The following is a 23,837-nucleotide window of genomic DNA, read 5'->3' as shown; positions in this document are numbered from 1 at the left end:
ACAAACCTCAGAATTGCAGGTTTTTGGTCACCTTGCTTGCCAAAAAAATGAAATACAGAGTGATCAAAAAATCGCATGTACCCCAAAATGGTACCAATGAAATCTACAGATTGTACCGCAACAAATAAGCCCTCACACAGCTCCGGTGAAGAAAAAATAAAGAAGTTTTGGCTCTCAGAATATGGCGCTGCAAAATGTGCAGTGTGTCCAAAAGCGGATAAGATCGGGCACCATTTATCAGTGCTAAGACAGAAAGACAAATTGAGACCCTGGGTAGTCAGCAGGTACAATACATATAGTCAATAGGAGGAATGCCTGCAGGCAAACAAAACCCTTTTTCCTGACCACCCCAATTGATAATAAAAAATATATATTCTTTAGGCTACGTATAGCAAAAAAAGACAGACCACATACATGTGTTTAAAATTGTCACTGCCACAAGCCGATGCTAATTAGCCCCGTGTACCCCTGAGGACGCTACTAGTTAGCGAAACATGTCGGGGGGGGGGGGGCTCTCTTTGTTTTAATTCCTGCCTAAGCCGAACTTACTGCCTCTATCTAGCCAATGTAACTTCACAATTGACTTACTGTGTGCTATTCAGCACTCAATCCTGGCCGTTTAATTACGGTGCTGCGCCTGTTCCAGCAGTTCACTCTCCAATTCCAATTCGGAATGTGTTGTTAGCAAAAAAAAATTTATTTAAACAATTAGTGTGTGGGTGATTAAACATTGTTCAAATTTTTTTATTTTTTTTCACGAGTCAGGAAATATTCTAAATTGGATTCAATTGGATTCAAATTTATAATATTTACCATTTCTGGTCACTAGATGGAGCCATTCCCAAAATTGCAGCATTGCATGTGGTAAAGCAACCACATTGCTTTATGCTGCAAAATTGGGTAAAAAGCCCTCGCTCTAGTGAGCTCTCAGCATCCCCCCCTCCTTTATCCTGGCTAGTGCCGGGATAAACGAGGGGATTGAACAGTCTAACCTCCTACACTGTGTGTCGCCATTTTTTGAGCTAACACACAGTGTAGTAGGTTTACATACAGTAGTAAACACACACAAACACAAACATACATAGAAATCTCTTACCTGCTCCTGCCGCCGCGGCTCCCTCCGGCCCGTCCGCTCCGTCTTCTGCCGCTGGTCCAAGTGCACAAGTCCGGAAGCCGCGACCGGAAGTAGTAATCTTACTGTCCGGCCGCGACTTCCGGTCCACAAGAAAATGGCGCCGGACGGCGCGCATTTCAAATTGGACTGTGTGGGAGCGGCGCATGCGCCGTTCCCACACAGACGGCGTACATTGAAGTGGATGGAACGGGCCCCGTTCGCAGTCCCTATGGGACTGGAGCTGCCGTATTCCATGTCTGTATGTGTCGTTAATCGACACATACAGAAATGGAAAAAAAAATGGCAGCCCCCATAGGGAAGAAAAAGTGTAAAAATAAGAAAAAGTAACACACAAACACACAAATTAATCCAAACATTTTTAATAACGCACTAACATCTTTAACATATTAAAAAAAAAATTGTGGTAACACTGTTCCTTTAAGGGGGTGGTTACACTGCATAAAAGCACGCAGCGTATCCGTCCTGTGCACCGCAGGGAATTCTGGGCGAAAAAGCGCACCAAACTGTGGTGCAGTTCTTCGCCCCGGAATGTCTGCTGCGAAAAACTGCACCACATCCCAGAAGACAGCTGCAGCCTGTGACTGTTTGCAGCAGCGGTCACATGGGATGAAGCGTCACCTAGGAATCTATTTCATCCTCCTAGGAGAAGTATAATTTGTCTTCTGAGTTGCATTTTTTGCGGCGGGACTGCTGCGAACCCGCCGCAAAAAATGCAACAACTGCTATTTGTTGCGGGATTTACCTCCTCATTTAATTCAATGGGGAAATCAGCAGCGTTTACGTAAATACAATTGATATACTGTGGAATAAAACTCCGTACCACAGTTATATTTCTGAGCGTTTTTTCCGCCTCGTATTTACACAGCGTGTGGATGAGATTTTTTGATCTCATCCACTTTGTTGTTGTATTTGCTGTGGATTTTCTGCAACGAATGCCATTGCAGAAAATTCGCAGTATTTACGCAACGTGTGAACTGGCCCTTGGTGGTGCAGTTGGTCACCGCATGGTACTTTTAAGACTTCCTTCACACACACGTTTTCTGGCAATTAAACTGCACAAAATAAAGCATCTAAAAACTTCACCAGTTTTTTAAATGTCACATGCGTTTTTTTTTATAGGGTTTCTAATATGGTGTCATTTTGCACATGAAGCCTGTGGGGGAAAAATGCCATACCTATAGCATGCTGCATTTGAGGGAAAAAAAAAGTTTGTAGTTCAATAAAAATATTTTCTTTGGTCTGTTTTTTAATACTTTATTAGTGCCTTTAGTAATGTGTTATCTTTGACAACATCTATTACTAAGGCCTCATTCACACGGAATGATAGACCCCTAATGGGGCTATTCACACGACCGATTTTTTGACGGCCGGAAAATCCGGCCGTCAAAAAATAGGACATACTCTATCTTTGCCCGGGCACCCGGCCGCCCGGCTCCCATACAAGTCTATGGGGCCGGGTATTACACGGCCATCACCGGAATGTGTTCCGAGTGATGGCCGGGTTTCCCGGCGCTTGCGCTCTATCTCCTCCTCCTCACAGTGCAGAGTGCATGTGAGGAGGAGGAGTTGATGCCATTCTGACGAATGGCATCGCTGTACACTGTGCTGCAGGGCCGGGGTGTACAGCAGGTGGAAGGGAGCGCTGCGCTGGCTCCCTTCCCCTGCTTGTTAAAAGCACCCTGGCTCGGCGACACCTTCGATGGCGCCGCTAGTAGTAGTAGCAGCAGCTGCTGCTGCTGCGGCTGCTGCTACTGTAGCGACGCCACTATAGCAGAGCAGGGAGGTATCTCCCCGCTCTGCTATGTGCTAGCCGCACTTTAGCTCCTAGAAGGAGCGGAATCCCCGTGCTTTCGGGGATTCCGCTCCTGGACAGAGCGCTTGATGTCTCTGTCCATATCTGGGCAGTGACATCAGGGGAAACTCCTGAAGCGGAATCCCCGAACACATGGGGATTCCCCTTCAGGAGCTGCCGCTGATGTCACTGTCCGGATCTGCCCGGCCCGGCACGGATGCATAACTTTATGCAAACCGGCCGGGCAAAATGGCCGATTTTACCGGCCGACACTCGGGCTCGGGAACGACCCGGTCGTGTGAATCCCGCCTAAGGTGGGGCTTAGTGTTAGCCAGTAAAAAGGCTAGCACTAACCCCCATTATTACACCGGTACCCACCACCACCAGGGGTGCCAGGTACAATCCAGTACCGGACCATCTGTAGCGATGGACAGGTACTGGGACGACTGCAGGCTGGTATTATGAGGCTGGGAATGGCCAAAAAATTTGGCCTTTTCCACCCTGGTAATGCTGGGCTGCTGCTGTGCTGTATTTGGCTGGTTATAAAAACTGGGGAGACCCCCACATTATTTTGTTTTGGGTTTTTTTAAAAGTGGGTCTCCATTTTTTTTTTTTTTTTAAATAACCAGCCAAATATAACGCAGCAGCCTAGCAATACAAGGGTGGGAAGGGCCATGATTTTTGGCCCTTCCCAAGCCTCCTAATACCAGTCTGCGGCCGCCCCAGTGCCTGACCATCACAACAGATGGTTGGGTACTGGATTATACCCAGCACCCCTGGTGGTGGCAGGTACCGGGGTAATAATGGGGAGGGGTTACTGCTAGCCTTTTTACTGGCTAACACTAATCCCCGCCTTATGGATGTCGTCAAACAGACAACTGCCATTATTAAGGTGCTAATAAAGTATTAGGAAAACATTTATTGAAATAAAATCTCCCCCACAAGACCCTCGTTAACTACTTTATTTAAAAAAAAAAACAAGAAAAACGATCATCGCATTAGTCCACCGAATCTACGATGTAGTCCACTAAATCTGACTTAGTCCAATAGGTCCAGCGTAACCAGCAAAACAGTGTTCTCCCCTGCGCCACAATACTAAAGGTCCCCGCACGCACCGTCATGCAAACAATCACCCCCCACCCACACGCATCCTGCACACCTGTAATACTGTGAACTGCCACTAGAGGGTGATTCACAGTAGGAGCAAGAAACAACGGAGCAGTGGAGCTCGCCACTGATTCTTCAAAACCGCTGACCCATCGTAGCTGCCAATCTGCTATTTTGTAGGAACAGTGGCGAGCACCGCTGCTCCGTCGAGCGCCCCCACACACAAACCCGCCAAACATGCAACCGTGCCACACACAACTCCGCCCACACACGTACCTGTAGTTGGGCCGGTCTTCATCAAAATGGCGCCGGATTTCCCACTACAAACCAGTTTTTATGCTGGGTCGCTCTGAATTGTGCATGCGCAGTTCAGAGCTAGATGGCAGAAACACAGGATATAACTAACAGCTCCCGTTCATTATGTCCTATGCCCTGTAGCTGCCATATTTCATCCGTGAAGACACATACACAGATGAAAGAAAACATGGCAGCCCCCAGTAAAGTAAAAAAGTTTTAATTAAAAAAAACTATGAACAAATAAATATAATTAATTAAATAAAAACACACAAATGAATAAAAAATAAATAAATCATGACACCTTTCCTTTAAAATAGGCAGAGTAAGGGTAGTTCTGGGTCCTTCATTAGGCCCCTGGGCTGCCATGACCACCATCGGCACCCCACGATCGCATTGTGGGGGAGCCGATGAACGCCTCAGATGTCGTGATTGACCGCAGCATTTAAAGGGTTAAATGGCCAGGATCAGGGCGATCGCTGTTCTTGGCAGTTAGTGCCCGGTGTTAGCTGTTTTACACAGTTGACACCCACAGCGTATAGAGTCGGCTCAGCATGTGATCCCGCTCCATACTTCTCCCCCTGCACCAGGACGTGCACTTATGTCATGGTGCGTAAAGGGGTTAATGTAACTACAGTCTGCCGTCAAAATGAATACATTGAGTTGCATGCAATCTGCAGCTGTCGCTCAATAGTTACAAATCTATTATGTCTAGGTGTAGCCCTGGCCTAATTAGTGCTAATAATTAACTTTAGAGTGACAGCTGCAGTCCACCAGTTTGCATGCAAATCAATGTATTCAGTTGGACTGTAGCTCAATAGTTAAAATCAAGCAATAGCACAACAAAATCTGTGTAGCCCTGGTCTCAAAACAGGAAAAGAAACGAACAGGCTGAGTTTTCACGTTGTGGTAAAAATGCAATTTTGCAGTCATTTTGGCTGTCAAACCCAGCATTGGAGAACGAGATCTATCAACATTAGCCATTGTTTTAAACACAAAAGGTAAACACCCTGTGGAATCAGCCAGTGTAGGGACACCTCTTCCTGACCATGGGAATTGTAAGGGTATGTGCGCACACATATTAAAAAATGTCAGAAAATACAGCGCTGTTTTCAAGGGAAAATAGCTCCTGTTTTTCAGGCGGTTTTTTTTCAGGCACGTTTTTCACTACGTTTTTAACGACCGTTTTTGGAGCGGTTTTTCTATAAGTATGAAAAACGGCTCCAAAAACGGCTGAAGTGACACGCACTTCTTTTTACGCGGCCGTTTCTAAAAACGGTCGCGTAAAAAAAATGCCCCGCCGGAACAGGACGCAGTTTTTCCCATTGAAATCAATGGGCAGATGTTTGGGGGCGTTCTGCTTGCGATTTTTCAGCCGAAAACATGCCGTGTGAACATACCCTAACACCCAGTTGTTTTAGTCCTAAGCAACATGGAGACTTTTTCCTAAAACAGACATAGCAGGAGAGGTGGCAAATCCTCTTTAAACCCATTGACTTACAGGAAACGTCTTCTCTAATTGTAGACGTTCTATTTCCATCTTTTCTCCATCTGGCCCACAATGGCAACTTCACAAATGCAGCGTTCGCTTTCCAGACATCTTTGTCCTCTCGCTTCTGCAGCTATCCCCAGGATCTATAGCAACAAAAATAAATTCAGACCCCTAAAATTCGGTGGCCTGAGGGCTATTTTTACGCATAGTGAGATTAAATTTTTATTGGTACAAGCTTTTAGTAATGTGCAAAAATAAATAAATAGATTAAGTATATGTTCACACTGCCTATTTTCGGACGTTTTTCGGGCCGTAAACGCCCGAAAAACGGCCGAAAAGTTGGAAGCAGAACCCCTCCAAACATCTGCCTATTGATTTCAATGGGAAAAACAGCGTTCTGTTCCGATGGGCCGTTTTTTTACTAGGCCGTTTTGAAAAAGGTCACTTCTTGGGACGTTTTTGGAGCAGTTTTTCATTGACTCCAAAAAACAGCCGTAAAAAACGCAGGGAAAATCGCGAGTGGCTTAAAAAACGTCTGACAATCAGGAGTGGTTTACCCTTAAACAGCTCCGTATTTTCAGATGTTTTTGAGTTTGTGTGTGAACATACCCTAAGGGCTTGTCCACACACTGCGGAATTGCCGCATTTTTTCCAGACGGGATTTCGGATGGAAAAATGCAGTAGAATTCAGTAGCAGCGTAGTGGATGAGATTTAACAAATCTCATCCACATGCGTAAAAATTCTTAGCCGAAATTGACTTGCGGTGCATATTTTTTTGGACTGCAGCATGTAAATTCCTGCTGCTGAAAGTGGGCAGAATCGCTGCGTTTTTCAGAGATGTCCATCTCCTAACATTATAAAAAACGCAGCAAAATACGCACCATTTTCTGTCGTAAAAAGAAGCGGAAATGGTGCGATTTTGACACAGCTTTTTTGCCACACAATTTTTCTGCAGCAATTTCGGTGTGTGTGGACAAGCCCTTAAAGTAAAAAAAAAAAAAAAAACCTTGTCCCATTTTTCCTTTCACGTAAAGTAAAAAAGAAATAAACGTTGGTATCACTGCGTCTGGAAGCGTTAGAACTTTTACGATTAGTTATTCATTTCGCACATTAAATGCTGCAAAAAAATAGAACAAAAAGTGGTATGTACGAATTAGGGTATGTTCAGACGCAGTAGCAAAATACGTCTGAAATTTTGCCTGATTTTCAGAAGTTTTTGTAACAACTCGCGTTTTTCGCGGTATATTTTACGGAGCTGTTTTTCAATGGAGTCAATGAAAAACGTCCCAAGAAGTGACATGCACTTCTTTGACGCGGGCGTCTTTTTACGCGGCGTCTTTTTACGTGCCATCTTTTGACAGCGACGCGTAAAATTCCACCTCATGGGAACAGAAAATCGTAAAACCCATTGAAAGCAATGGGCAGATGTTTGTAGGCGTAATGGAGCCTTTTTTTCAGGCGTAATTCGAGGTGTAAAACATCCGAATTACGTCTGAAAACAGTGCGTGTGAACATACCCTAAAAATTACAGCTTGCCCTGCAAAAAACAAGCCCTGGCTTGACGGAATTATAAGTTATGGCTCTCAGAATATGGCATCACAATTACATTTTTTGGAGGGGAAATGGTTTTTTCTTTGTAAGGGTATGTACACACGAGGGCGTCCGTAACGGCTGAAATTACAGGGATGTTTCAGCCTGAAAACATCCCCGTAATTTCAGCCGTAACGGCATGTGCAGGCGCTTGAACGCCGCGTCAATTACGGACGTAATTGGCGCTGCTATTCATTGGAGTCAATGAATAACGGCTCCAATTACGGCCAAAGAAGTGACAGGTCACTTCTTTGACGCGGGCGTCTATTTACGCGCCGTCATTTGACAGCGGCGCGTAAATTACGCCTCGTGTGAACAGACAAACGTCTGCCCATTTCTTTCAATGGGCAGATGTTTGTCAGCGCTATTGAGGCGCTATTTTCGGACGTAATTCGGGGCAAAAACGCCCGAATTACGTCCGTAAATAGGCCGTGTGAACATACCCTTAAAGTAAAACCTAAAAGAAACTACATAAATTTGTAGTGATGATGCCATAAAAACGAAACCCCCAAAAATAGAGGAATTGCTGTTTCACCTCCTAAAAAAAAATTCAGCTTCCTAGTATATTATTTGGTACAATAAGGGTATGTTCACACGACAGCGCAAAATACGTCTGAAATTACGGAGCTGTTTTCAGGAGAAAACAGCTCCTGAATTTCAGAAGTTTTTGCATGTACTCACGTTTTTCGCGGTGTCTTTTACGGACCTAATACGTCCCAAGAAGTGTCCTGCACTTCTTTGACGCGGGCGTAATTTTACACGCCGTCTTTTGACAGCGACGCGTAAAATGACACCTCGTCTGCACAGAACATCGTAAGACCCATTGCAAGCAATGGGCAGATGTTTGCAGACGTATTGGAGCCGTCTTTTCTGACATAATTCGAGGCGTAAAACGCCTCCATTACGTCTGAAAATAGGCCGTGTGCACATACCCTAAGGGCAGATTCACACGAGCGTTGCGTTTTTGCGCGCGCAAACAACGCGGCGTTTTGCGCGCGCAAAAACCATTTGACAGCTGCGTGTGTCATGCGTGTCTGATGCGCGGCTGCGTGATTTTCGCGCAGCCGCCATCATAAAGATAAGGCTTGTCGACGCCCGTCACTGTCCAAGGTGCTGAAAGAGCTAACTCTTTCAGCACCCTCGACAGTGAATGCCGAACACAACAGCGAAAATCCTGTAAAAAAAAAAGATAAAGTTCCTACTTACCGAGAACTTCCCGGCCGTTGCCTTGGTGACGCGTCCTTGGTGACGCGCCTCTCTTGACATCGGGCCCCACCTCCCTGGATGACGCGGCAGTCCAAGTGACCGCTGCAGCCTGTGATTGGCTGCAGCCTGTGCTTGGCCTGTGATTGGCTGGAGCTGTCACTTGAACTGAAGTGTCATCCCGGGAGGTCGGACTGCAGGAAGGAGACAGGAGTAATCGGTAAGTTAGAACTTCGTTTTTTTTTACAGGTTCATGTATTTTGGGATCGCAAGTCACTGTCCATGGTGCTGAAACAGTTTAACTCTTTCAGCACCATGCACAGTGAATCTCTCCCGACGTCGCGGACCGGAATTTTTTTTGCCGGGTTCGGCCAAAACGAGTTTGGCCGAACCCGGTGAAGTTTGCCTCGATTGTCGGGGTTCGCTCCTCGCAAAGACACTCCGTTTGGATGCTTGGAAACAGAAAAGCACGTGGTGCTTTTCTGTTTCCATTCATCCTTTTGACAGCTGTTGCGCAAACACGCAGTTCGCACGGAAGAGCTTCCGTGCGACCTGCCTGGTTTTCACGCACCCATTGACTTCAATGGGTGCGTGATGCGTGAAATACGCAGAGTTATTGAACCTGTCGCGTATTTTGCGCAGCGAACAAACGCTGCGCAAAATACACGGACTGTGTGTACTGCCCCATAGACTTCTATAGGGCATTGCGTGCCGCGCGAAAACCACGCGGTCTACACGCTGCCAAATCACGCTCGTGTGAATCCCCCCTAAATGTTGTAAAAAAAACAACCCCTCATATGGCTAAACCGACGCAAACCTTGAAAAGTTATGCGGGGAGGAAAAAATGAAAAACAAGGTTAGTGATGGCTCCATCTGTGCTGCAAAAAAATAAAACAAATATTTGACCAAAGTATACAATCCAAAAACATTCATCAGAATTGTTGGTGAATGGAATAATGCAGAAATTAGGCTTCGTTCATATCTGGCCTAGGGCTCCGTCCTGACGTTCCGTCTGAGCTTTCCGTCGGAATGGAGACCTGACACACAACCGGAAACTATAGGCTCCCGTTTCCATCACCATTGATTTCAATGGTGACTGATCCGGTGCCAATGGTTTCCGTTTATCTCCGTTGTTTTGGCGGAATCAATAGCGCAGTCGACTAATATATTTTCTATAAATTGGACTATGAAGCAAGAGCGTACAAAAATGTTGTTAATTTCTCATTGAAACCCTCCACATGCATTATGTTGTATGTCTGACATCAATGTAGATGTGTTTTTTGTTTTTTTTTCCAATAAATCAACCTATCCCATTTTGGGCTCTGTTCATATCGGCATTCATACCAGAAACCATGATGCAGTAGAGGATCCGTTGTAAAATGGGTCCTATTCATTTATATTGGGTCCTGTCAGTGTTAGGCCAGATTCGCACGAGCGTATATCTCGTCCGTGTGACGGCCGTTGTTTTAATACACGTGGCAAATCCGCACGTAATACGCATCCTGTGCGTTTGGCCTAAGCGTCTGTTTTTCCATTTTTTTTCTTTCTTTTTTAATAGCAGAAAGAGACACTAAAATAAGTTTTTAAACTGTGTCCGCATTTCCATTGCGGTCGTCCGTGTGCCCTTTTAATCACCCCTTTTGTTCTGGTAACCTAAGGCCGGATTCACACGAGCGTGTGCGTTTTGCGCGCGCACATGTACATAACAGCTCCGTGTGTCAGCAGCGTATGATACGTGGCTGCGTGATTTTCACGCACCCATTGACTTCAATGGGTGCGTGATGCGCGAACATCGCACAAATATAGGACATGCCGTGAGTATTACGCAGTGGACACGCTGTGTAAAAATCACTGACTGTCTGAACGGCCCCATAGACTAACATAGGTCCGTGCGAGGCGCGTGAAAATCACGCGCGTTGCATGGACGTATATCACATTCGTATGAATAAGCCCTAAGGCTGAGTTGACACTTTGCGGATTTGTCGCAGATTTGGTTGCGGATTTGATGCAGATGTCACCCTTTTGCATTTAAAAGGGTAAAATCAGCAATAAAAATCTGCGACATGTGACCTGAGCCTTAGGGTATGTGCACACGTAGTGACCAAAAACGTCTGAAAATCCAGAGCTGTTTTCAAGGGAAAACAGACCCTGCTTTTCAGAAGTTTTTTGACCAACTCGCATTTTTCGCTGCGTTTTTCGCGCCGTTTTCGCGGCGTTTTTTACGTCCGTTTTTGGAGCTGTTTTCATTGGAGACTATGAGAAAACAGCTCCAAAAACGTCCAAAGAAGTGTCCTGCACTTCTTTTGACGAGGCTGTATTTTTATGCGTCGTCGTTTGACAGCTGTCAAACGACGACGCGTAAATAACAGGTCGTCTGCACAGTACGTCGGCAAACCCATTCAAATGAATGGGCAGATGTTTGCCGACGTATTGTAGCCCTATTTTCAGACGTAAAACGAGGCATAATACGCCTCGTTTACGTCTGAAAATAGGTCGTGTGAACCCAGCCTAAGGGTATGTTCACACGAGGGCGTCCGTTACGGCTGAAATTACGGGGATGTTTCAGCCTGAAAACATCCCCGTAATTTCAGCCGTAACGGCATGTGCAGGCGCTTGAACGCCGCCTCAATTACGGGCGTAATTGGCGCTGCTATTCATTGGAGTCAATGAATAACGGCTCCAATTATAGCCAAAGAAGTGACAGGTCACTTCTTTGACGCGGGCGTCTATTTACGCGCCGGCATTTGACAGCGGCGCGTAAATTACGCCTCGTGTGAACAGACTAACGTCTGCCCATTGCTTTCAATGGGCAGATGTTTGTCAGCGCTATTGAGGCGCTATTTTCGGACGTAATTCGGGGGAAAACCGCCCGAATTACGTCCGTAAATAGGCCGTGTGAACATACCCTCAGGGGTTTTCCCAACTCCACCTCATCCACAGGATGTGAGACCCGTTTCGCCTAATTAGTCGGTCTCAAGCTGTGGATTCTCGGCGGGACTATTGGAGAGGATGCCACACTTGTACGCGGCTCTTTCCATTCTGTTAAGTGGCAGTTACGGAAATAGACGAGCGACCGACGTTCAGCTGTTTCTGTAAGGGCTGATTCAGACGTTTTGCGTGCGCAAAAGGCACTTGACAGCTCCGTGTGCCCTGTTCATATGGATGCGCGGCTGCGTGCTTTTCGCGCAGCCGCCATCTTTATGACACTCCGTTTGGATGTTTGTAAACAGAAAAGCACGTGGTGCTTTTCTGTTTACATTCATTCTTTTACTGTTATTGCGCGAATAACGCTTGTCCCACGGAAGTGCTTCCGTGTGACAGGCGTGATTTTCACGCACCCATTGACTTCAATGGGTGAGTGATGCGCGAAAAACGCCAACAAATAGAACATGTCGCGAGTTTTACGCAGCGGACTAACGCTGCGCAAAACTCACGGATTGTCTGCACTGCCCCATAGACTTCTCTAGGTCCGCGCGAGCCGAGTGAAAACCACGCGGCCGGCACGGACGCAAAACACGTTCGTCTGAATCCGCCCTAACTCCCATACATAAGAATGGAGAACCATGTACATGCACTGGGCCCCCTCTCCAATAGTCCCGGCTAGAATCCGCAGCTTGGGACCACAGCACCAGGTGAAACAGGGGTTCGGGTGGCCCCTCTTTTCAACTTATCTGCGGCCGGCATCTGTCAGACATTTATGGCATATCCTATGCCATAAATGTCTAAATTGGGAATACACTTTTAATCATATCTGAAAAACACAAGGAAAGTCACAATCCTATTGATGACAAGGAGTGGACATTACACATGTGAGTGGTGGTCACTACGGTGCAGTAATCAGTATGTGAGGAGGCGCCGCCGCCATTACATGGCATTTGTTATTTTGCCCCCACTGGTTGCGCTGACTCATTAGGCGCGGCCTCCCCTCCCCCTCCCAGTGGCGCCTTTTGTAGAGAGGGGGCGGGGCATGCACCAGAGGAGCTGAGGCGCGGTACAGCAGGGAGAAGACGCGGGTAACGCTGTTGAGTGCTGGCACAGTCATAGGCAGGTGTGGTAATGGTGGCACAGGATGGGGGTAACTAGAAGCAGCTGTATGTTGTGTACGAGGGAACCGGGTGTTTATACGTTTTAGGGCGCCTGCTAGTTGGAATGGGATAGTAAAGTAAGTCCCAGCTATAGCCCGCACCTGAGGGAGTAGTACTACGTATATACACGTCCTGTGTGCTGGGACTTGTAGCGCACTGATCGGGTAGAGCTGCTGTTTTTTTTACATTATTTTTATGTAATGGGGGGGCCATCACTGGTGTCCCCCACACACAGCACTGCGCTATAATTGTATCATATTGATGTCCTAGATCATGAGGTGTGCGCCATTCTGAGGGCATGTGCTGTGCTGCATTATGTACCATCCAGTGTATAGGAGAAAAGAGCCCGGAGGCTACACTGATAAAAGCTGCCGGGTGGGTGTCGTGTCTGCAGGTGTATATTGTCACACTGTAGGTGGGTGAGCTGGTCAGGGGGACCTGCCATATACGCGCAGCCCCTCCAGCTACATATCAAAGGCGGGTAAAATGTCTGGGGCACTGCATCAATGAGCTATGTGACCACCACCCACCAGTAGGTTTCAGGGGCACGGAAAATTGCACGTGTCCAGTAATGTCATATTGTTTTTTTGCGGCCACAAAGTCTTGTTTTATGAAGCGACATGAACACGTAACATAAGTACGGTAATCGCAGCTCATAAATTCCCAGCAGATCTGTATTTTTACCCACAGTAACGTTTTTTTTTAATTTTTAAAAACGAGCATTTTTGGCCAAGTTATGAGCATTTTTATATTTATGCAAATGAGGCTTTCTAAAGTACAACTGGGCGTGTTTAAAGTAAAAGTACAACTGGGCGTGTATTATGTGCGTACATCGGGCGTGAATGGGAGTGACGAATCAGTATCAGCCACTTCTCTTCAGAACGCCCAGCTTCTGGCAGTGCAGACACAATGTGTTCTCGAGAGATCACGCTGTGACGTCACTCACTTCCTGCCCCAGGTCCTGCATCGTGTCGGACGAGCGAGGACACATCGGCACCAGAGGCTTCAGTTGATTCTGCAGCAGCATCGGCGTTTGCAGGTAAGTCGATGTAGCTACTTACCTGCAAACGCTGATGCTGCTGCAGAATCAACTGTAGCCTCTGGTGCCGATGTGTCCTCGCTTGTCCGACACGATGCAGGACCTGGGCCAGGAAGTGAGTGACGTCACAGCGTGATCTCTCGAGAACACATTGTGTCTGCACTGCCAGAAGCTGGGCGTTGTGAAGAGAAGTGGATGATACTGATTCGTCACAACGCCCAGCTAGTAAAAGAAGTAAAAACGCCCAGATGTACGCACATAATACACGCCCAGTTGTACTTTTACTTTAAACACGCCCACTTGTACTTTAGAAAGCCTCATTTGCATAAATATAAAAATGGTGATAACTTGGCCAAAAATGCTTGTTTTTTTAAAAAAAAACACGTTACTCTTATCTACATTGCAGCGCCGATCTGCTGCAATAGGAGATAGGGGTTGCAAAATCTGGTGACAGAGCCTCTTTAAAGGGTTTTCTCATGACACTGAGGTTATGTACAATAAATGTCTTATAGTGGTGGATCCCACCTCTGCGGCATGCGTCTATGTCCCTTGGGCCTTGTTCACACTGAGTTTTTTGACTGCCGGAATCGGTGCCTAAAAATGCCTGAAACCAACTCCCATTGATTTCAAGTGACATGCTCTTTCTTGCCGGGTTCTGTCTCTGACCACCCAGTGAAATAAATGGGAGGCAGAGAGAGCTGTTTTCGCTGCATTGTTTGCACGTGGCCGAAAAAGGCAGCGAAAGCTGCGGCGAGGAAGTGCAGGCCGGCCAAAATCTGCCTCAATTCCTGAAGGAGTTTTGAGGCAGATTGTCCTGCCTGCAGAATACTCAGTGTGAACAGGGCCTTACAATGCCGGACCCTTTCCAGCAAGGTAAGACTCGTCCACATGCTGCAGATTATTTCCGTGTGGAAGTTCACCTGCGGTGTGGATCTTTGAAACTAGCATGTCCCTTTACGATATGGTGCGGACCGGTTGCATGTTTGCCATAGTCTTTCCCCATTCAGTTCAACTGGGAAATGAAATGCTATAACAAATGGCAGGTGTAAAATTCGACTTTAAAATACAAACGCACAAAGGGTATGTTCACACGCTGAGAGGCATTTACGTGTGAAAAAACAGACTGTTTGCAGCTGCCTCGTTTCACACGTAAATGCTCCTCGTAATTTACGAGCCGTCTGTGACGCTCGTAAATCTTGAGCTGTGCTTCATTGTGTTCAATGAAGAACAGCCGAGGCAGTCCATTTACGCGTCGTCGTTTGACAGCTGTCAAACAACGACGCGTAAATGACAGGTCGTCTGCACAATACGTCGGTAAACCCATTCAAATGAATGGGCAGATGTTTGCCGACGTATTGTAGCCCTATTTTCAGGCGTAAAACGAGGCATAATACGCTTCGTTTACGCCTGAAAATAGGTCGTGTGAACCCAGCCATACACTCATCCTCCTGTCATTCCCATAGCAATGCGTCACTCCTCCCCTGTCCGGTCTGTGCCCACTGGTGCTGATCACATGGGTGAAAACATATCCCAGTAGACTGGCAGCACAGACACCAGCCCAGGGAGGAGTGAAGCATCGCTATGGGAGACCAGGTGGAATAGAGGTATGAAATCAATCCCGATTGGTGTGGACTTTCAGCCTTCATTCTCTGCGGTACCTGGGTTGGATTTACCCTCAGGCCGGATTTACGCAAGCAAGTTCGGTCCGTGTATCACAGACCGTATGTCGGCAGTATTTCCCGAACCGAACACACTTCAGGGAGCCGGGCTCCTAGCGTCAGTTAATTATGATAGCAGGAGTCCCGGCCTCGCTGCGGAAAAACTGTCCCATACTGAAAACATGGTTACCATACGGGACAGTTTTTTCGCAGCGAGGCCGGGACTCATGGTGTCATAGATAACTATGAAACTAGGAGCCCGGCTCCATGAAGTGTGTTCAGTCCGTGAAATACTGCCGACATATGGTCCGTGTATAACCGACCGAACTTGCTTGCGTAAATCCGGCCTTAGAGTATGTAGCTTCATATGTAGTGTGAACTGGATTTTCCGCAACGGATTTCGTTATGGAAAATCTGCAGCATAATACAGTAGCAGCAGATTGGATGAGATTTGAACAAATCCCATCCACGTGCTGCGGGAAAAAAAGAAGCCCAAAAATGTTCATAATTTGACCTGTGATGGTTTTAACCCCTTCAGGACTGAGCCTGTTTTGGCCTTCAGGACGAAGACGATTTTTAAAATCTGATGTCACTTTATGTGGTAATAACTTGGGAATGCTTTTACCTATCCAAGCGATTCTGAGATTTTCTCGTGACATATTGGACTTTGTTTGTGAAAAAATTTGGTCGATAAATTCAATATTTGTAAAAAAAAAAACACCAGGATTTGGAGAAAATTTGCAAAAATTTGTATTTTTCTAAATTTTCAATGTATCTGCTTGTAAGGCCTCATTTACACGAGCGTGTGCGTTTTGCGCGCGCAAAAAAACGCTGCGTTTTGCGTGCGCAAAAGGCAATTGACAGCTCCGTGTGTCATCCGTGTATGATGCGCGGCTGCGTGATTTTCGCGCAGCCGCCATCATAGAGATGAGGTAGTCGACGCCCGTCACTGTCCAAGGTGCTGAAAGAGCTAACTGATCGGCAGTAACTCTTTCAGCACCCTCGACAGTGAATGCCGATCACAATATACACCAACCTGTGAATAAAAAAAGACGTTCACACTTACCATGAACTGCCTGCTTCCTCCAGTCCGGTCTCCCGGCCGTTGCCTTGGTGACGCGTCCCTCTCTTGTCATCCGGCCCCACCTCCCAGGATGACGCGGCAGGCCATGAGACCGCTGCAGCCTGTGATTGGCTGCAGCCTGTGCTTGGCCTGTGATTGGCTGCAGCCTGTGCTTGGCCTGTGATTGGCTGCAGCTGTCACTTGGCCTGAATTGTCATCCCGGGAGGTCGGACTGGAGGAAGGAGCCGGGACTTATCGGTAAGTCAGAACTTCTGTTTTTTTTTACACGTATATGTATATTGTGATCGAAAGTCACTGTCCATGGTGCTGAAACAGTTTAAGTCTTTGAGCACCGTGGGCAGTGACTGTCTCCTGACGTCGCGTACCCGAACATTTTTTGCCGGGTTCGGTTAAAACGAGTTCGGCCGAACCCGGTGAAGTTCGGTGCGCTCATCTCTAATTTGACACTCCGTTTGGATGTTTGTAACCAGAAAAGCACGTGGTGCTTTTCTGTTTACATTCATCCTTTTGACAGCTCTTGCGTGATTTTCGCGCATGCAACGCAGGACCGTCAGTGTGGCATGTGTTGTTTTCACGCACCCATTGAAGTCAATGGGTGCGTGTTGCGTGAAAAACGCAAGAATATAGAACATGTCGTGAGTTTTACGCAACGCACTCACGCAGCGCAAAATTCACGCATCGTCTAAACAGCCCCATAGACTATTATAGGTGCGTACGACACGCGTGAAAAGCACGCGCGTCGCACGCGCGTATAATACGCTCGTGTAAATGAGGCCTAAAACAGATAGTAACTATTTTTTGTGGTATTACTATTTCACATATTCCATATGTGTACTTTTATATTTGCATCGTTTTTTGAACATCCTTTTATTTTTCTAGGACGTTAAAGGCTTAGAACTTTAGCAGCAATTTCTCACATTTTCAAGAAAATTTCAAAAGGCTATTTTTTCAGGGACCAGTTCAGTTCTAAAGTGGCTTTGAGGGCCTTATATATAAAAAATTCCCCATAAATCACCCCATTTTAAAAACTGCACCCCTCAAAGTATTCAAAACCGCATTCAGAAAGTGTTTTAACCCTTTAGGCGTTTCACAGGAATTAAAGCAAAGTGGAGGTGATATTTCCAAATGTAATTTTTTGTTTGCCAAAATTAATTTGTAATACATTTTTTTTCTATACCACAGAAAGTTTTACCTGAGAAACGCAACTCAATATTTATTGCCCAGATTCTGCATTTTTTAGAAATATCCCATATGTGGCCCTAGTGCGCTATTGAACTGAAGCACAGTCCTCAGAAGCAAAGGAGCACCTAGAGGATTTTGGTGCCTCCTTTTTTTTTTTCTTTTTAGAATTTTATATTTTAGGCACCATGTCAGGTTTGAAGAGGTCTTTTTGGGCCAAAACAGTAAAGACCCCCCAAAAGTGACCCAATTTTGGAAACTACACCCCTCAAAGAATTTATCTAGGGGTATAGTTAGCATTTTGAACCCACAGGTTTTTTGCAAAATTTATTTGAATTCGTATGTGAAGATGAAAATAACTTTTTTTTTTTCTTCAGAAAAAACGTAGAAATTTTTACAAGGAATAAAGGAGAAAAAGCACCCCAACATATGCAAAGCAATTTCTCCATATTATAGCAATACCCCATACGTGGTAATAAACTGCTGTTTGGACCCACAGCAGGGCTCCGAAGGGAAGGAGCACCTTTTGGATTTCTGATTTTGCTGGAATAGTTTTCAGTTCTGTGTCGCGTTTGCAATGCACTGGAGGGAACAAAACAGTGGAAACCCCCCAAAAGTGACCCTATTTTCAAAACTACACCCGTCAAGAAATTTTTCTAGGGGTAAAGTTAGCATTTTGACCCCACAGTTGTTTTGCTGAATTCATTGGAATTATTCTGTAAAGGTAAAAAGTAAAAATCTACTTTTTTTTCTGAAAAAAGGTAGCCATTTTTAATTTTTACAAGGAATAAAGAAGAAAAAGCACCCCAACATTTGTAAAACAATTTCGCCCGATTACGGAAATACACCATATGTGGTAATAAACTGCTGTTTGAACCCACGGCAGGGCTTAGAAGGGAAGGAACGCTATTTGGCTTTTGGAGCTCAAATATAGCTGAAATGGTTTTTGGGTGCCATGTCGCATTTGCAAAGCTCCTGAAAGGCCAAAACAGTGGAAACCCCCCAAAAGTGACACCATTTGTGAAACTGCACCACTTAAAGAGGTTCTGTCACCAGATTATAAATGCTCTATCTCCTACATAATCTGATAGGCGCTGTAATGTAGATAACAGCAGTGGTTTTTATTTTGAAAAACTATCAGTTTTGAGCAAGTTATGAGCAATTTTAGATTTAGTTTCTTAACCCCTTCCCGACATATGCCGTACATGTACGTCATGAAAAGCATTGACTTCCCGCATCTTGCTGTACATGTACGCCGAATGTTTGGGACCGGCTCAGAAGCTGAGCCGATGCCATCATCACCGGATCTCAGCTGTATCTTACAGCTGACATCCGGCTGTAACGGTGGGGACCGAAATTAGCTTCGATCCCCGCCATTAACCCCTTAAGTGCAGCGCTCAAACGCGATCGCTGCACTTAAGGTGTTTGCAGCTCATCGGAACCCCAGTAATGAAATTGCCGGGGTTCCGGTGGCTGCAATGGCAACCGGAGGCCTAATACTGCCCTCCCGGTCTGCCTAGCACCGAAGCCGGTCAAGATCCGCCCGGCGGCGGAGCCTGATCGGCTTCCGTAGCTGCCGGCAAGATGGCGCCGGGTCAGGAGCTGATCCGGCGTCATCAGCGGTGGAAGTCAGCTGTACTGTACAGCTGACATCCACCTGTAACGGCAGGAACCGGAGCTAGCTCCGATCCCTGCCATTTACCCCTTCGATGCAGCAATCGAAAGCGATTGCTGCATCGTAGCGGTTACTAGCAGATCGCCAGCCCTGACAGGCAATCAGGACTGGCGACTGCTGTTATGGCAACAGGAGACACAATGGTCTCCTGCTCTGCCATTACGGAAGCCGATTTAGGCCCCGCCGGGAGGCGAAGCCTAATCGGCTTGCTGTCAGTGAATGACTGACAGATCTAATACATTGCACTACATAGGTAGTGCAATGTATTAGAAAAAAAAAATCTGACCGTTGGACCTTCAAGTCCCCTAGTGGGACTTGAGAAAAAGTGTAAAAAAAGTATAAAAAAGTGCAAAAAATAAAAGTTTGAAAACAATAAAAGTTTCAAGTAATGAAATAAAACACAATCCCCGTTTTACACTTATCAAGTCCTTTATTATTGAAAAATAATAATAAACCATATGTATTTGGTATCGCAACGACCGGAGGTATCAAAATATTGTATTTATTGCACGCGGTGAACAGCGTAAAAAAAACCGTAAAAAACGTTTACCAGAGTTTCTGTTTTTTGGTCACTTTGCCCTACAAATGTTAGAATAAAAAGTGATCAAAAAGTCGCACGTATCCAAAAATGATACCTATAAAAACTATAGCTCGTCCCGCAAAAAACAAGCCCTCATACACCTCCGTCGACAAAAAAATTAAAAAGTTATGGCTCTCACAACTTGGCGACAGAAAAAATACATTCTTTTTACAAAAGTTACTTTATTGTGCAAAAAGTTGTAAAACATAAAAAAGTGCTATAAATTTGGTATCGCCGGAATCGTACTGACCCACAGAATAAAGTTAACATGTAATGTATAATGCGTGGTGAACGCCTTATAAAAAAAAACCGAAAAAAGCTGTGCCAGAATTTCGTTTTTTTGTTTACCTGGCATCCCAAAAAATAGGATAAAAGGTAATCAAAAAGTTGCATGTACTCCAAAATCGTACCAATAATAACTACAGCTCGTCCCGCAACAAACCAGCCCTCATACCGCTACGTCTATGAAAAATAAAATTAGTTATGGCTCCAATAAGTCAGGAAATAAAAAAATATGCAGTTGTGCCCGAAGGGAACATTTCTTCTGTTTGAAGAGGCGATTTATCAAGGACCTAAAATTAGGGAACCAGGAAAGGGAGGGCCCAAACATATCCGCTGGAAGCGACGGTGCCCGTATTATACCAGGAACACTTTCCCAGCAAAATTCCCCAAACTGCAAAGGCGCGGATTGTGCACCAAAAGGGGGATAAGAAAGGACGCTATTTATCAGTGCGACACTGGCCTGAGCGGAAAGGATTGCTTCACAGCGTAACACGCATCTATGGATCATTTTATTGTTTTTTTTTACCCCATTATTATACCACCTGACTATGCCCCTTATATACTCCGCCCGGCTTACATATGCCCTACATTATAAACGGAAACACCAGTAAGACTCCAAACAAAACTACTACCAAGCAAAATCCACGCTCCAAAAGCCAAATGGCATTTCCTCCCATCTGAACACTATAGCGTCCCCAAACAGCAGTTTCCTTCCACATATATGGCACCGTCATACCCGGGAGAACCCTTTTAGCAATTTTTGGGGTGTGTCTCCAGTGGCATAAGCTGGGCACGACATATTTGCCACTGAATGGCATATCTAGGGAAAAATATAAATTTTGAATTTGCACCATCCACAGCGCATTTATTAATGGAAAAGACCTGTGGGGTGAAAATGCTCACTACACCCCTTAATAAATGCCTTGAGGGGTGCAGTTTCCAAATGGGGTCACTTCTCAGGGGTTTATTTTTATTATTTCAAATCAGAGCCTCTGCAGTTGTGAACCAATACTTTGTAAATCGCCAAATTAGGCCTCAATTTGACATGGTACGCTTTCACTCCTGAGCCTGGTCGACTGTCCAGGCAAGAGATTAGGGCCACATGTAGGGTGTTTCTAAAACCAGGAAACCCAGCATAATAATTAGAGAGCTGTCTTGTTATGGTGGCACAAGCTGGGCACCACATATTAGCATATCTACGGAAAAAAATCCCATTTTCACTCTGCAACATCGAGTGCACACCAATTTCTGCCAATCACCTGCAGGGTTAAAATGCTTACTACACCCCTAGGTAAATGCATTGAGGAGTGTAGTTTCCAAAATGGGGTCACTTCTGGGGGGTTTCCACTGTTTTGGGCCCACAGGCGCCCAGAAACCAATCCAGCCACATCTGCACTCCAAATTGCGGTCCTTCCCTTCTGAGCCCTGCCGTGTGCCCAAACAGCAGTTTATGACCACATTTGAGCTAAAGCTACGTCTTATTGAAGAAAAAGGATTGTTTTTATTTTCACTGCCCAATTCTAATAAATTCTATGAAACATCTGTGGGGTCAAAATGCTCACTACACCCCTAGATGAATTCCTCAAGAGGTGTAGTTTCCTAAATGGAGTCACTTTTTGGGCGTTTTCATTGTTTTTTTCCCCTCAGGGGCTTTGCAAATGTGACCTGGCCTCCGCAAACCATTCCTGCTTAATGTGATCTCCAAAAGCCAAATAGCGCTCTTTCCCTTCTAAGCCACGCCGTGTCTTCAAACAGCCGTTTATTACCACATGTGGGGCATTGTTTTACTCGGGAGAAATTGCTTTACAAATTTTGTGGTGCTTTTTCTCCTTCAGTCCTTGTGGAAATGAGAAAAAATAAGCTAAACCTACATTTTCTTGGAAAAAATGTTGATTTTTATTTTCAGGGCCTACTTCCAATAATTTCTGCAAAAAAACTGTGGGGTCAAATCGCTCACTATACCCCTAGATAATTTCCTCAATGGGTGTAGTCTCCAAAATGGGGTCTCTTGTGGGGGGTTTCCACTGTTTTGTCTCCTCAGGGACTTCGTAAATGTGACATGGCCTCCGCAAACCATTCCTGCTAAATGTGATCTCCAAAAGCCAAATGGCACTCCATCCCTTCTAAGCCCTGCCGTGTGTTCAAACAGCCGGTTATTGCCACATGTGGGGTATTGTTTTACTCGGGAGAAATTGCTTTACAGATTTTACGGTGCTTTTTCTCCTTTAGTCTTTGTGGAAATGAGAAAAAAAAATCGCTAAACCTACATTTTCTTTGAAAAAATGTTGATTTTAATTTTCATGGTCTACTTCCAATAATTTCTGTAAAAAACCTATGCGGTCAAAATGCTCACTGTACCCCTAGATAATTTCCTTGAGGAGTGTAGTTTCCCAGATGGGGTCACTTTTGGTGGATTTTGACTGTTTTGGCACCGCAAGAGCCCTTCAAACCTGACATGGTGCCTAAAATTAATTCTAACAAAAATAAGGCCCCAAAATCCACTAGGTATTCCTTTGCTTCTGAGGCCGGTGCTTCAGTCCAGTAGCACGCTACGGCCACATGTGGGATATTTCCTAAAACTGCAGAAACTGGGCAACAAATATTGAGTTGCATTTCTCTGGTAAAACCTTCTGTGTTATAAAAAAAATTGTATTAAAAATTTATTTCTGCAAAAAAATATGAAATTTGTAAATTTCACCTCTACTTTGCTTTAATTCCTGTGAAATGTGTAAAGGGTTAAGACATTTTCTAAATGCTGTTTTGAATACTTTGAGGGGTGAAGTTTTTAAAATGGGGTGACTTTTTGGGGGTTTCTAATATATAAGGCCCTCAAAGCCACTTCACAACTGAACTGGCCCCTGTAAAAATGGCCTTTTGAAATTTTCTTGAAAATGTGAGAAATTGCTGCTAAAGTTCTAAGCCTTGTAACGTCATAGAAAAATATAAGGATGTTCAAAAAACGATGCCAATCTAAAGTAGACATATGGGTGATGTTAATTAGCAACAATTTTGTGTGGTATAACTGCCTGTCTTACAAGCAGATACATTTAAATTGAGAAAAATGCTAATTTTTGCAATTTTTCTCTAAATTTTGTTGTTTTTCACAATTAAATACTGAACATATCGAGCAAATTTTGCCAGTAACTTAAAGTCCAATGTGTCACGAGAAAAAAGTCTCAGAATCGCTTGGATAGGTGAAAGCATTCCGGAGTTATTACCACAAAAAGTGAAACATGTCAGATTTGAAAAATGAGGCTCGGTCAGGAAGGTCAAAAGTGGCCAAAGAGGGAAGGGGTTAAAGACCAACTGGGCGTGTTTTTACTTTTGACCAAGTGGGTGTTGTAAAGTGTATGATGACGCTGATTGGTCAGCGTCATACACTCCTCTGTACAACGCCCAGTTGGTCAAAAGTAAAAACACGCCCAGTTGTCTATTGAGAAGGTCATTAGCATAAATCTAAAATTGGTCATAACTTGCTCAAAAATGATCGTTTTTCAAAATAAAAGCCACTGCTGTTATCTACATTACAGCGCCGATCATATTATGTAGGAGATAGGGCACTTATAATCTGGTGACAGAACTTGACGGATTCAGGTCTCAGTACAAGATACAGCTGCTCTGTATACAGTATACGAACCAGC

At 45.1% G+C, this 23,837-nt stretch overlaps 1 protein-coding gene across 4 annotated transcripts in view; it reads left to right on the top strand.

The window, feature by feature from the left end:
* The first annotated feature begins 12,551 nt into the window (after window positions 1-12,551).
* The window catches only part of LOC142742299 (gametocyte-specific factor 1-like), a 49,349-nt gene continuing 38,063 nt past the window's right edge, over window positions 12,552-23,837 (top strand). For 2 of the 4 annotated variants that reach the window (XM_075851888.1, XM_075851885.1), the window contains exon 1: window positions 12,552-12,662. The gene's annotated coding sequence lies outside the window, so the exon portion shown is untranslated. Of the gene's footprint in view, window positions 12,690-23,837 lie in introns of all 4 variants that reach the window. The other 2 variants (XM_075851886.1, XM_075851887.1) reach the window with 2 other exon arrangements.

This window comes from Rhinoderma darwinii, chromosome 2 (genome assembly GCF_050947455.1).
Source record: "Rhinoderma darwinii isolate aRhiDar2 chromosome 2, aRhiDar2.hap1, whole genome shotgun sequence".
Taxonomy (NCBI): Eukaryota; Metazoa; Chordata; class Amphibia; order Anura; family Rhinodermatidae; genus Rhinoderma; species Rhinoderma darwinii.
Note: the sequence above shows the minus strand (reverse complement) of the source record. Positions and strands in the feature narration are given on the sequence as shown.